The 14,372-nt window shown below is 41.9% G+C and overlaps 1 protein-coding gene across 1 annotated transcript in view; it reads right to left on the bottom strand.

Annotated features, from left to right (window-relative positions):
* Acsl3 (acyl-CoA synthetase long chain family member 3) overlaps nucleotides 1-2,454 on the bottom strand; it is a 68,571-nt gene extending 66,117 nt beyond the window's left edge. The window contains exon 1 of the mRNA XM_026390420.2: nucleotides 2,204-2,454. The gene's annotated coding sequence lies outside the window, so the exon portion shown is untranslated. The remainder of the gene's footprint in view (nucleotides 1-2,203) is intronic.
* Nucleotides 2,455-14,372: the final 11,918 nt, after the last annotated feature.

The following is a 14,372-nucleotide window of genomic DNA, read 5'->3' as shown; positions in this document are numbered from 1 at the left end:
CTGCCTAAGGGCACAGGTCACATTAATCCTGTTTACTGCTGTATCCCCAAGCACCTAGCAAGTTTCCTGACATGAAACAGAAATTATAAAGTTCTAGTAAACTAATTAATTGAATGAAAAAATGAATTAGTGCCAGACATGGTGGCGCCCACTTGTAATCCCAGGAACTCAGGAGGCTGAGGCAGGAGGATCACAAGTTCAAGGTCAGCCTCAGCAACTCAGTGAGGCCCTAAGCAACTTAGTGAGATCCTACCTAAAAATAAAGAAGGCTGGGGATGTGTGGATCAGTGATTAAGCACACCTGGGTTCAATTCCTAGTGCCCACCCACACCCACACCAACTCCCCAAAAAGAATTAAGTCATTTAACTGGAACCAGACAGCAGGGAAACACAATGAAATAGACCTTGAAGCCTGAATATCCGATCCCCCTCAACACTGGCCCCCTGCAAAGAAGAGAGAGGCTGATTTTCCCATCATAATTGGTCTGTCCTTCATTTCTCCTTTCAAGGAGGACATTTTTAGACTCACAGAACATTTGAACTTGAAGTTACTCATCCAAATAACTTACTACCCCAATAACTGAGCCCCAAAGATACCATATGACTTGTCACCTTGACCCTTAAGTTCAATAGGCCATTCTTGTCCTATCCCCTAACAACACTGTCATCCTACAGAATCAACCCTTTTGACAGAAATCAGAAAATGCCTAAAGGGGAAATGAATACTATAGTGACCATAGTGACCTTACTCTTACCTACCTGTGAGAACTGCATAGGAAGATGCCAGAATGCCAGAAAACACAAGAATAAAGTCTGTGCTGTGGACTCCCATGTCTCAACACCTCTTTCCTGTGGAAACTTTTTTCTTTCTTTCTTTCTTTTTGTGGTGCCAGGGATTGAACCCAGGGCTTTGCGCTTGCAAGGAAAGCACTCTACCAACTGAGCTATATCCCCAGCCCTGTGATAACTTTCTAACATACTCTCTGGAGGGCACCCCTTAACTCTTGGAGCCAAGTTGGGAACACAAAATAGGTTCCAATGATCACAAATTGTGTCACCAAACTACGGCTCTCCTGGCCACCCAGACCAAAAAAATCCACCCACGAAACTATTTGGCCAGCCACCAAGGAGAGGCAGCACATTATAGTGGTGGATGTAAGGGCTCTGGATTTAGACAAGACCGTCTGAACCCCAGCTTCTCCTCTTACTAGCTCAGATCTAGGGCAAGTTAATGTGTCCACGTTGCAGTTTCTCCCGCCGTAAAATGGGTAACCACCACCCTAGAAGGTTGTTAACAGTGTAAAGATACTGTGCATACAGCTCTTAGAACAGTACATGGCATTCAATAAATGTCAGCTGTCATTTTATTCAGCTATAATCGCTTGCACAAAGCCTATTCCCTCTTTAGCTCCCATATAATTTTGTTCTACTCTTTCTGTTTTGGAGGGGCCCTACGGACAATAGCTTGGAGCACATCTAGAACTAGATAGTCTGGGCAAACCAGTTCAATTTGTGCCTCGGGGTCTTCATCTGTGAAAAGGGCCTAATAATACCTACCCCGCTAGGACTGTTGGCGATAGGCTCTCTCTCGGTGTTCCTTAGGCATCCCATGACATACTAGTATGTAATGAAAATGCACTCAGGAAAACCACACCAGCAACCAGCAACCCCAAACCTCGGTCTCAATTCCAGTCCTACCACCTAGGAAGGGTGCCCACAACAAACAGCCAAGGTCGACCCTCCTCACACTCTCAAATTCTTCCCACACCCTGCAGCAAAGAACACTCCCGTCCCTCCAGCCTGGGTTTTCCGAAACCGCTGGGATGGGTTGCCTCCCACGGACACTGCACCAGCTTATTAGAGTGGGCGACCCCGCCCCCGTCCCCGCAGCGCCGGGAGGGACCCGTGCATCCTTCCTCCCGGGATGCGGCTCCCGGCTCACGTGGGCTCTCCGGCAGAGGCCCCCGCCGCCCGCTCCCCAGACCCTGGCACGGGCGCCTCCCCACCTGACCGCTGCTTCTCCCCAGCACCACCGACCGCCTGCGCGCACAGCCGCAGAGCCAGCTCCGCGGTGGCGCGGGAGACTCGGGCCCAGGCCGGTTGCGTCCCCCGCATACGGGAGCCCCTCGGGCCCACCCGACCGCACGCGGAGGCCGCGCCGCCAACCGGCCCCCGCCGCTCCCACAACGGGCGCCGCACTCACCGCGACGCCGGGGCCGCGGTTCCTCCGGCCTCGGGCCCACGCAGGCCTGGCTGAGCCCCGGAGCATTCACGCCCCGCGCCGCCTCCAGGGGACCCCGGCGCGGCCGGCGCGGCCGCACTGCGAGGAAAGTACCGTCTGCGTCCCGTCCGCCGCCTCCTCGTCCCAGCCTCAGCCGCGGCGACAACGGCGACGTCGCTCCCCGGCGCCGGCAGAGCAGCGTCTGTTGAGCCGAACCCCGGGACGCGCACCCCGGGCTGGCGCTCGTTGCATATGCAGAGAGGCCGCCGCCCATTGGCCCGCGGGCGGTGGCGCGTGCGGGGCTGGGCCTATCGCAGGCCGGCCGGGGAGCGCGGCGCTGGCGGCCCGGGGCGGGGCGGGGTTACTATGGGTCATTCTGCGGAGCCGCCGCCGGCGTCCAGACCTGGCCGCAGCCGGCGCGGGGCGGGGAAGGGGTCGACTCTGGGAGACCTGGCCGCCACCGTGCGGGGACGTGAGCGGGACGGGCGGACGCGACGTGGGAGAAGTAGCTGGTCTCCGAGGGTCTGCGCGAGGGCTGTCCCTCAGGAGAAAAGACCACCCTCCCCCCCCATAAAGAACTACAAACGCGCTTTTATTGCTATCATGTGTAAATCGGAATTTAGATCATGAAATAATTATGCATATCCTTTTTTTTCTTCGTTGAACTAGGTTAGTTACCCTGTACACAAATTTCTGTTAAATCTTGCAAAATAAAACTACTTTTGGAAATGCCTGGAGCGGGAGGATACTCTAAGTCTCTTTTGTGGACTTCATTTAACCCAGCATATAACCCGTTTTTTCCTAAATTCACTCACTATGCAAGTTTGCTATCTGCTTTCGAAGGTTAAAGTTTACTCCAAATTACTGGTTTTGAACGCTCTTGGGAATCTAAAAGTGTAGTTTCCATATTTTCAGAGTTTGCCATTGCTTCTAGTTTGAAACGCTACAAAAAGGGGGGGGGGGTACTCCGGGGCAGGTAGACTGCCGCCGCCCCAGAAGCAAGCAAAACAAACACACACACACACAAACACACACACACACACACACACACACACACACCAAACACTAATGAGTAGAACGAAAACCACAGTGTGCTATATAAGAAAACTTTCATTAAACTAGTAACAGTAGGAGTGGGTGCTTTTTTTCCTCATCCTTAACAGACTTATTATTTAGCCAGTCTGTGAACTTTTTTAAAAAATTAGGTGAAAGGTTGCGTCCCTGAGCCAGCCTCAGGCTGAAGCAGGGGCTCACTTCCCAAGAGAATCTCAAAAGGGAAGCTGCCAGAACTTGCACAAGGTGGAGCAATGATGCACCGGGCAGAGAGCTCACTCACCTTGGGCCCAGAGCCAGTTCAGCTACCTCTAGGGAAGAACACCTGACTCAGGCAACCTGCTTTCCTACTAGAAAAATATGGCAGTCCGATTTCTCCTTAATCTGTGGAAATAATATCCATAGAGACAAAAACAATAAGTGGAACTCAAAATTTCTGCTGTGCAGAGGGTTGCATATCTTAGAAGGGGCAGTTCCAGAGCCATGAGAAGCCTCTGGAAAAACTTTCTAACTTCTACTGGATAAAAAATAACAGTAGACCTTTTTTCCCCATCAATGACCACAAAGCAGATGAGTAAAATTTCAGCACTGTTTCTTGATTATCTCTTTCCATATACATTATATATTATAAGCATAGAATTATATTAAAAGAAAATATTACTTGGAATTCCAATGCTAAATTCTTGGGGCTAGAGTGCTTGTCTGACTCATGTGAGGTACTGGGTTCGAATAAGTAAAATAAAAGTATGTGTCCATCTACAACGAAAAATAAATTTTTTTAAAAATGCTAAATTATTGTCTTCTGTTTAACAGAATAAACAGAAATGTAATATCACTACTCTCTAGGTTGTTTTTATTTTTTCCATTAAAAGAACCCACATATACAGTTGCTTTTTTTTCTGGGAAGGTTCTCAGTATATTTTTATTGAGAGCTTTTGAGAGTTACAGAATTTGCCACATTTTCCTTCTTCTTGTAAAAGTGTAATTTAGAAACTAATGACCAACTGAATGAAACATCTATAGGAACAAGGCAGTCCCTTTTAACGTTTTGTTTATTCTCCCAGCAACAGGGACATTGAGGGAAGATGTCTTTGTAATTTGCCAGAATACCTAATGGTCTGTTTTTACATTATAAAATACTGTGTGAAAAAAAAAAACCCTGAATTTCCCTTTTTAATATAATACCAGGGCCAGCTAATGTTTAGATTTTCAACAGAAATTATTTTGGTCTTTCACTTCCAGTGAGTTTGTTGGAAGAGGGTTTAAGGTGGCAGATGATATTCTGTGAGATAAGAAGCTTCTGGCTTCAAGAAACAAAATAGTCTACCCCTCCCCCCCAAAAAAAAAACTTTAAAATGACATTTATTAGTTTACAGAAAGAAAACTCAAGAGGCAGGGAAAGTCCAAAATCAGTCCAGGGACTCTGTCATCAGTGAACTAGCTTTTCCCATCTTTTACTCAGTCTATCAGCTTCATCTGTAAATCAACCCCTCATAGTCCTCTGGGTCAGCCACAGTTTCAAGTGTCACATAAAGACACAGCTGCATCTAGCCAAAGAATAGAGGTATGTTCACCCAACTCCATTTTTTGTTAAACTCTTTCACAGCAGACCTTTCTGCAAATACCAATGATCACACAGCCATGTCCTAGCTGCAAGGGAGGCTGGGAAATGGCTGCATTTTTTGGTGTCTCTAATGGAAGGTCAGCACTATCAGCACAGAGGAAGCCAAGGGAAGGAATAAATGTGGCCTGTATTTTCACCTGAAATCACCCATTTATGTCTAATAGTGGCTTAAACAATAAAACCATCTGTTACCCAACTTAACAAAATGTTCAGCAGGCAGTGCCAGGGTTGCTTCAAAGGCTCCACATTGTCTTTTAGATCCCAGCTCCTTCACTCTCTTTACCTTTCCCTTCACAGCTCTAAGATAACTGCAACTGCTCCAAGCACTCTTGTTCTATGACCGTCCCAACCAGAAGGGAAGGGTGGCTTCCTCTTACAAGTTACAAGTTGTTTAATGGGGAACTGAAGTTTTTCAAAACTCATTTATCCCAGTCCCCCAAACCAATAGCTGGCAGATTAAATAATCCTGATAAATCCAATTTCATAGAAGCTTTTAAAAATATCTACTAGGACTGCAGGAGAGCAGTCTACCTACTGGGACAGAGTATCATTTGACCTCTAAGTATAAACCAGGTTTTAAAGGACAAGGCTCCACCCCAACAGAGCATCATCCCCAAGATGGCTCCTTAGCTTTAAGTGTCCCATCAGGCGGTATTTATCAGTTATGCAATGTGTGGTTGGACCACTGGATTTCATAGTCAGCTTCATCTGTAAATCAACCCCTCATAGTCCTCTGGGTCAGCCACAGTTTCAAGTGTCACATAAAGACACAGCTCTGCCATAAAGTGGATCCCTTGAACTCAACACAATATTATGCAGGATTCTATTGTACAGAGTAGACACTCTGTGAGCCCTGGTTTGCTCAGCAAACTCGTACCCAAGTTGTATATCTGCCCCAGTAAAGACAAATGCCTTCTTTAGACACTGATGGCGGGAAAATCCCGAGGTAGAATTTCACAAATACCACAAACACTGTTAATAACAAGTTCCTTTCCAATCAGGTGCAGTGGGGTATGCCTGTAATCCCAGCAGCTCAGGAGGCTGAGGCAGGAAGATTTCGATTTCAAAGCCAGCCTTAGCAATTTAGTAAGGTCCTAAACAACTGAGTGAGACCTTGTTCTAAATAAAATATAAAAAAGGCAGTAATAAGTGTGGGCAAGGATGTGGGGAAAAGTGTATACTTATACATTGCTGGTGGGACTGCAAATTAATACAACCACTCTGGAAAGCAGTATGGAGATTTTGCAGAAAACCTGGAATGGCACCACCATTTGACCCAGCTATCCCATTCCTCAGTTTATACCCAAAGGACTTAAAAGCATACTACAGTGACACATCCACATCAATGTTTATAACAGCTCAATTCACAATTGCTAAACTGTGGAAACAACTTAGATGCCCTTCAATAGATTAACCGATAAGAAAACTGTGGTAAATATACACAATGAAGTATTACTCAGCTTTAAAGAAGAATGAAATTGTGGCCTTTGCCGGTAAATGGATGGAGCTGGAAAATATCATGCTAAGAGAATTAAGTCAGTCCCAAAGAAACAAAGTCTGAATGCTTTCTCTGATTGGTGAATGCTGATCCATAATGGTGTGGGGAGGGGCGTGGGAATAATGGAGGAACTTTTGGCAAAGGGGAAGGTAGAGAAGGGAGGGGGCATGGGGGAATAAAAGATAATGGAATGAGACGGAGGTCATTACATAAGCACATGTATGATTGCACGAATAGTGCTACTCCGCATGGTATACAACCAGAGAAATGAAAAGCTGTGCTTCCTTTGTGTACAATGAATCAAAATGCATTCTGCCATCATGTATAACTAATTAAAACAAATAATTTTTTTTTAAAAAAAGTCTGGGATGTGGCTCAGTGGCTAAGCAGCGAGGTTCAATTCCTGGTAACAACAAAAAAAAAGGGGGGGGGAGGAAAGGAAGAAGCAGTTCCTTCCTTTCAATAACTCTTCTTCTTCTTCTTTTCTTTTTTGTAGTTCTAATGGACAGAAATGCCTTCATTTTATTTGTTAGTCTTTATGTGGTGCTGAGGATGGAACCCAGTACCCCACACATGCTAGGCAAGTGCTCTTACCACGATCCACAGCCCCAGCCTGACTCTTGAAGTATGTGAAATGCTTTTGAGTCCTCTCTTACTTTTTCTTTGCATATAAAACTATGTTTTAACGCCCTTTCCCAAATGATCTAATTTCTACCCCTTTACTCATTTTTATTGCTCTTTTTTCCTTCTTCTTCGTTCAGAAAACAAAACAGACAATCCCTAAATTTTAACAGGACCTGGAAATTGTGAAATATATTGAAAGCTTCTATTTCAATACCTTATATGCCAGAATTCCATTAAAATAGCCTAAAATTAACTAGCTGTTTAAAGAAACAACACACACTTTTTTATTCCTGGTTCATTTTGATTAATGATAATTCTCCATTAAAGCAGCCAACATTTATTAGCTACACATTCTTAAATGTCTAAAAAGTTACTTCAGGTCTATAAACAAATATATGAGCCTCTGCATATACAATCTTTTATGTTATCTTTACTAAATCTTCTCTGTAATTTATCAATTCCTTTGAGTCTCTTTCCCTCTTATATATATAAAGAGCCCTGAATTCAGGAAGTTACATTAAACTCTCCAAGGTACTTGTGGGTTTTCCTATTATTTAAAAAATCTTCTGTAATACGGACTTGATATATCTGACTACAAAAGATGAACCCTGGGGCTGGGGTTGCAGCTCAGTGGTAGAGCACTTGTCTGGCAAGTGTGAGGCACCTGGGTTCGATCCTCAGCACCACATAAAATAAATAAATAAATAAAATAAAAGTATTTTGTCCATCTACAACTAAAAAAAATATTTTTACAAAAAGAGGAATCCTAGATGTAGCAGAATTAAGTTTGGCTACATGTAACTAAGAATATAAAATAGTAGTGACTGAAAAGATACAAGGGTTTTTATTTCACAGGAAGAGTCTCAAATTTGGTACCCCAGGATCATTATGGCAACTCCCTGAAATCATCAGGAACCCAAGATGTCTCTTTCTGTTTTATCACTCTCAGTGTGTGACTTCCAAAGTCATAAAATAACTACTGAATTATCAGCCATTATATCTGCATTCCGGGATCAGAAGGAAGAAGAGGAGACTGGAAAAAGGAGGCAATTTCCGGTAATTCCTTTAAGGACTTTTCCCCACACACACAGTACCACACCTCACATCTCATTGACCAGAATGTCGTCACATGCTATGGAAGCTGGAGCACAGAATTTCTTAGAAGCAGATATTGCCATCTTAAATAAAATCAAGTTTCTGCCCCTCACCATGAAGAACAGAATATTTATTAAATAAGCAACCAAAATTCTCTGTTTTCCTGATAAAGATGGGGTAGCTGAAAGAAGAAACAGCATGTTGAGCACTGAAATACTTCCCTTGGCCTGATGATAGTCAAGTATTTACTAAGGACCTATAAAAGTGTTCCTTTGTTTCTTCCTTTGATTTAGAAGTTTGTGACGACAGAGAACCAACCTACCTTTCTTTCTTTTTCTTTCTTTCTTTCTTTCTTTCTTTCTTTCTTTCTTTCTTTCTGTCTTAAATAAAGAGCATTTATATATGTGATGGTTTGGATCTGGAATGTGCCCAAAGCTCGTGTGTTCAAAGTATGGTCCCATCAAGATTTAGGCAATGATTGGATCACAAGGGCTGTGACCTCATTAGTGGATTAAGCCATGTGTCCATTCGATGGATTAATTCACTGACAGCAAGATGAACCACTCGGAGGAGGGACCTAGTGGAGGAAATAGGTCACTGGGGGCATGCTCACAAGGTTGATCTCCCCCCCAGTGCTTGTGTTCTTGATCTTGTGTTCTACCTCCCCACCACCACCACCACATACACACACCTTCCTGGCTGCCTTGCGCTAAGTTGACAAGGACCGAATCCTCTGAAACCATGAGCCAAAATAAATATTTCATCCTCTAAGCTGTTTTTGTCGGGTATTTTGTTAACAGTGAAGAAAAGCTGACTAACTCAATTTAGTTGAGAAATAAAGTAATCCCTGAGGGTTCTCTTTTCCAGAATTATCCCCATTCCTCCCTTTCAGAGTTGTTTGATGAACTTGCTCCGCAACCCTTCATCCTTCTTATTTCTTTTCTCTGGATCGGATAGAATTTCTCTGTATCATTACAAAATATTTGGAAACCAAGCCTGGATTCAATACTCTTAACTACTTGAACATTAATTCAACAAATATGTAAGTACCTCCAGATGGCCAGTACTGGGCTGGACCGTTCAGATACAGCATCTATAGAGACTGAAAACTTTCTGACCCTTAAGTTTATATTCTAAGATCATAATAATAAATAAGTAAAATGGTAAATTAAGATAATGAAAAATAAATATATAATTACAGTGCTCTTCAGACATTTAAAAATGAGGAAAGGGAGGCATCGAGACAATTTTAGATAGAGAGGTTAGGAAAGATAACTCATTTGTGACATTTAAGCCCTAATGAAGAACTGCCTGGTTTTTATAGCAGAAAAAAATATATTCCTCTGACTTTAAAGGGCTTCTCTTAGAAACTAGGAGCATATTCTTGTATAGTGTGGACTAGACCTGGCATTTTTAGAACTGCTGCCCAATTTTCAGAATCCAGACATGTCACAAGGAAAAGTTCCTATCATCAAAAGGTCCTTTAGATCTTGCTTTGTCATTTAAGGCACTGAACTTAAATGTCAAGTGCAACTATGAAACTCCTATGCAAAATGACTTGTCCCATACTCTGTGTTTTGTGCCATTTATCAGTTAGGCCTCTTTAGTTTATAAGGAGTAGAAATACAAATTAAACTTGCTGAAGCAAATGGAATTTGTTGGCTTACACGATTAAAGGGCCCAGGAGTATATCTACCTTCAGGACCAGCTTGATAAGGGGCTCAAAAGATATGAGAACATTGTTGGTATTGACCGGTGCCTTAAGTGCCTTGGTACGGGTGTTTGCTCCATCCTGAGGTTCCCCTGCAGCAAGAGGGCAAGAGGCCCCTCCAGACTCTTATCCCATTGGAAATTCAGATTCTCTTCCAGAAGACTAAATTTCCTCTTATGGGGTTATATGTCTCTCCTTGTTCAGTCTGTGTCCGGAACATCATGCTGTCCATCCAGGCCTGACTCATGCACTTTACTTTCGATCTTTGGATGGAATCCATCAGTCCACACCCCAAAAACACTGAGGGAATGCGGTTGAGGAGGTGGGGAATTCCACGGGGAACTCAGAGTGCAATAATTAGCGGAGAGGTTAAAGGGAGCAATGCATCAGATGGCACCACCATGAACTCAGAGCTTCTTGTGCTGGATTTTGCCACTGTATTTCTTTCTCAGTTCTGTGATGAGCTGCAGGAGCTTCATGTCTCCGTCCTAGGGTCTCCCCAATGTGCTGGTACGTACACTGTCTGCTCCAAGTCAGAACGTGGGTTGAATTTAACTATGAGTACTGTACGTTCATGCCTGTGTTTAGAAGGTATGTATACCAATGTTGGTATTGGCAGCTCATGGAAATCTGCCTTACATCAAACTGTTTCTCAAAAGTTTAACTGAGAAACTGTCCTCACGTAGCATGAGAATTTATGTCAATTGCTTCTTCTATGACATTTGTTTATCACCCTTGCTGCCATAAATTTATTCCTATATATTTTTGTTTATCATTTATTTCAATGATTAATTTCAAAAATCCACATTTAATTGACCCTGTCATAAGTCTTCTAGTCTTTTGGTACTCAAAGTAGGCTCTAAGGGACAGCAGTGTTAGCATCAGCTGGGAGCTTGTAAAAAATGCAGGATCCCAGGCCTACTTCAGGCCCACTTGGGCCAGATCTACATTTTAACAAAGTTTTCAGATTAGTCCTAGATACAGAAAAGTCAGCTTCACTGATCAACTGCTCTAGACCAGCATCATTCGTTGGAAATACAATAGGAATCAAATATGACATCTAAAATATTCTGATAGCCATGTTAAAAAAGAAAAGAGGGAACAAATGAAATTAAATCCATATTATATTTGTCATCACCCAACATATTTAAAATAGTTATTTCAACTTATAAATCAATATTTTAAAAATCATTACTGAGATACTTTGGGGAGATATTCTTTTGAACCTGGTGTTTATGTTGTACTTATAACATAGTCACCTTTCAAGTGCTCAGTAGCCACGTTGGCTAGTGGCTACTGCAATGAGCATAGCACTAGACTGTAAGGTACATGAAAATGATTAATCACATCACTCACTGCTGTATGTCAGTGCCTGACCTGTAACAAGCCTGCAAAAAGCATTTGTTGAATTAATACATTTGAAGAGAAGAATATTTAAGGCATTTAACCAGCACAGCAAAGACAAAACAGAGAAGTCATTTCAGTTTTTCCTTTTAGTTTTTTTTCTTCAGACCTTGATTATTGAAAAACTTCAAAATTTGCATTTTTCTTATCATTATAAAGACAGTTTTTAGTCTAGAAATTTTTAATGAAGTAAGACTATAGCATAACATCAATTTTTTTAAAAAAGTAAACCACTTGTAAACATTGTTACAGGACTATGGCTGGTAATTTTATTCCCATTTATACTAAATAAACTCTAACCTATTAGAGTTATACTCTAATGATCTTGTGAACATCTCTAGGATCTATGCACAAATAGAAAAACATTTTGTTTGTTTATATTGAATCTGTTTTATATATCTTCTCTGTGGTCTTTAATCCACAACACTCAAGTAGTCTTTATGTCATCATGCATTAAGAGCATAGTGCTCAAACCTGCACAAATGACAAGAATTCAAAGCACTAACTAAAAGGGTAGACAGGATTTAACTTACCTCATTGAGGTACAAAACAGCTTTAAATAAAATGTGGGAACACCTACCTATGATTTTACTGCTTTGTTACTTAAAATGTTCTATGGAACTGCAGCAGCGACCCCAAAGGGGAATTTGTTAGAAATAGAGTCTCCCAGGCACCTGCCCAGATCTGATGAAGGGGAATCTGCAGATTTTTAACAAGGTGATTTGTGTGCACATTAAAGTTTAGCCTTTCTGTGGGATCCCTCTACCACCTAAAGTAGAAGTGCTTGCTGCTTACACTGAAAGCAGCCCCAGAGAGAAGAGAACAACTGACCCAAAACAAATAGAGGATCTCTGATTTCTAATACCTTGTCACACAGAATAGAAAGAAGCATGAGGGAGCTTCCCACAAAAGGAGGAGAGGCTAGTGGGGGAGAGCAATACAAAGCCAGACCTAAAGTGTATCCTGATTGTTTCATCCAGAAAGCAGGGGCTTCTGCCAAATTCTGAGAATTTGAGCTAAGTTAGAAAAAAAGAAGAAAAAAAAAGTATGTCATCTGAAAAAAAAAAAAAAAAAACAGGTTTCTCCGCAAGTAGCCTAATCCTTCTCAAGGATAACATTCTCCACCTCCCACCCACCACCTCACCCCACTCAACTGAGTGAAGCCAGTGATAACCATGAGGTTAGAATCTGCCTCCCAGACTCATTTTACACTAGTGGTATTATCTAAAGAAAACAGTAATTCACCACATACTGGTTTTAACTATAAAATCACAAATTCTCATCTATCCACTTTTCCATCAGCTACTTTTAGCAAGTACAGAAAGAAGAAAACCATCGAATGGATAATGAGTGAGAATTTAGTGAGAATTTGTTAGTTTTGGTGAGACACCCCAGTATATCGTTTCCTATTACCACTATTGAAGCAGCTCTGAAAAATAAACATTTCCCTCAATACTTTAGGATATGTTTTCCAGAAATAATGATGAGACAAATACACTCTCACAGGGAATGAAGAACCTGACAGATAAAATTTCCAAACTCTAATTTAATTCATGCACTCTGTTAAAGCTAGAAGATCATTTGTAGAAGATCATCTCCAGCATTTACATCTGTTGTGTTCTCTGTCCGGCAAATCTTCCTTCCTGTCTTTATTCAAAGTCGTCTCTTCCCTTTGTGGAATGGCCCCTCCCCATCCTGTGTGTTTCTGGAAGAACTGCAGGTCACCAAATCTTGTTCACAATGACCACAGAATTCAGTACTGGACGCAACCTTTCAACCGGAATGTCTCTTCCCCCCTTGCCACCAATATTTGCTCAAATAATGGTCACATGACCCAGGGAGAACCAATCAAAGTCCCTCCCTGGCACTTGCTATCTCATCTTAAGAAAATAGATAGGTTTGGAACCATGTAAGCCTGAAGTTTACTGAATTCATATAGATGGTCTCTCAGAAGCCACTGGCTAACACACACATAGAGAGCCCAGGAAGACATGGGGGTGATGATCTCCAAATCCAGTAGTACTTCAGGATGGCATCCACTCCTGTTTTTCCAGTAAAAAGAGTCAATACATTCTTGTATATGTGTATTTGTTTCAGCTAGTTTTGGATCATTCACAGATCAAGCTTCCAGATATACAAACAGGAAAACGAAAAGAGGATTTTAAAAATGAAATTTAGGAGGCTTAAGAAAGTAGCTTGCTACTTTGCAAAATTACTGTTGTATCTTCACTAAGCAAACGGCGTTAGGTACTCTGTTAGCTTTTGAACATGCTTGGCATGCATTCTATCTTCTCATCTGTGTGAGTGGAATCACATTTCTAGGGCGTCTTTTTCTTCCAGCTCTAGGTCAGATAAGCTCAGGTTTCCAAGGGAATAAAGCAAAAGAGATGCATAAAACAGTGTTTTCTTTTAGACAGAGCTTCTCATTGAATCACTCTCTCCCTTTCTGTCTTGCTTGAGTTGGCCAAAGTATGAAATTTCCATTGACTGTCAACTATTCTTAAAATCAAAAATCAAAGTGTTCAGATGGAAAAAGAGCACTCATCTATGGTATCAATGTTATAAATGTACATTTTTTAAAAATAAAATCTGATAACTACCCCATAAAGCATTTCCCTGTTTAGGTACCTTCTTAAGATCCTGAAATTAGTGGGTAGTAGAACCTGCACATTTACCCAGGCTTGCCTGATTCCCTGGAGCTTATGATTTTTTTCTGTGGCACTACCTTGATTTCCAGAGAACAAGGTACTATTGTCATCCTGAAGCCATATCTTGTATTACACAAAGCCAACACGTTTGACTATTTTGGGAGTGTATTCAACACTCTCTAAGTCTCAGGGTAAAATGGTGTGTTAGGTAAGTAATCATAAGATTGAGCCTGAATTAAATGAAAATAGGGGAAAAACAATTTTTCTGCTCCTTTCTCCAAATATTACCTACTAGAAGAAAGAAAGTGGAGGAACAGGAAGAAAAAAAAAAGATGGGGGAGAAAAGGATAAGGAAGAGGAAATTTCTGCCAGATAAACAGGAGAACTCAAAGCAAGGATCATTCCTCAACAGCCATCCATCTCCAGGTATAAAATTAGCACATGGGAAGGAAAAACGATATCTACCTTAATAAACATTAAACAATCAAACATCG

The sequence above is a fragment of the Urocitellus parryii genome, chromosome 1 (genome assembly GCF_045843805.1).
Source record: "Urocitellus parryii isolate mUroPar1 chromosome 1, mUroPar1.hap1, whole genome shotgun sequence".
In the NCBI taxonomy this organism is placed as follows: domain Eukaryota; kingdom Metazoa; phylum Chordata; class Mammalia; order Rodentia; family Sciuridae; genus Urocitellus; species Urocitellus parryii.
The sequence above is the reverse complement of the archived record's forward strand: the minus strand, read 5'-3'. Positions and strand labels throughout refer to the sequence as shown.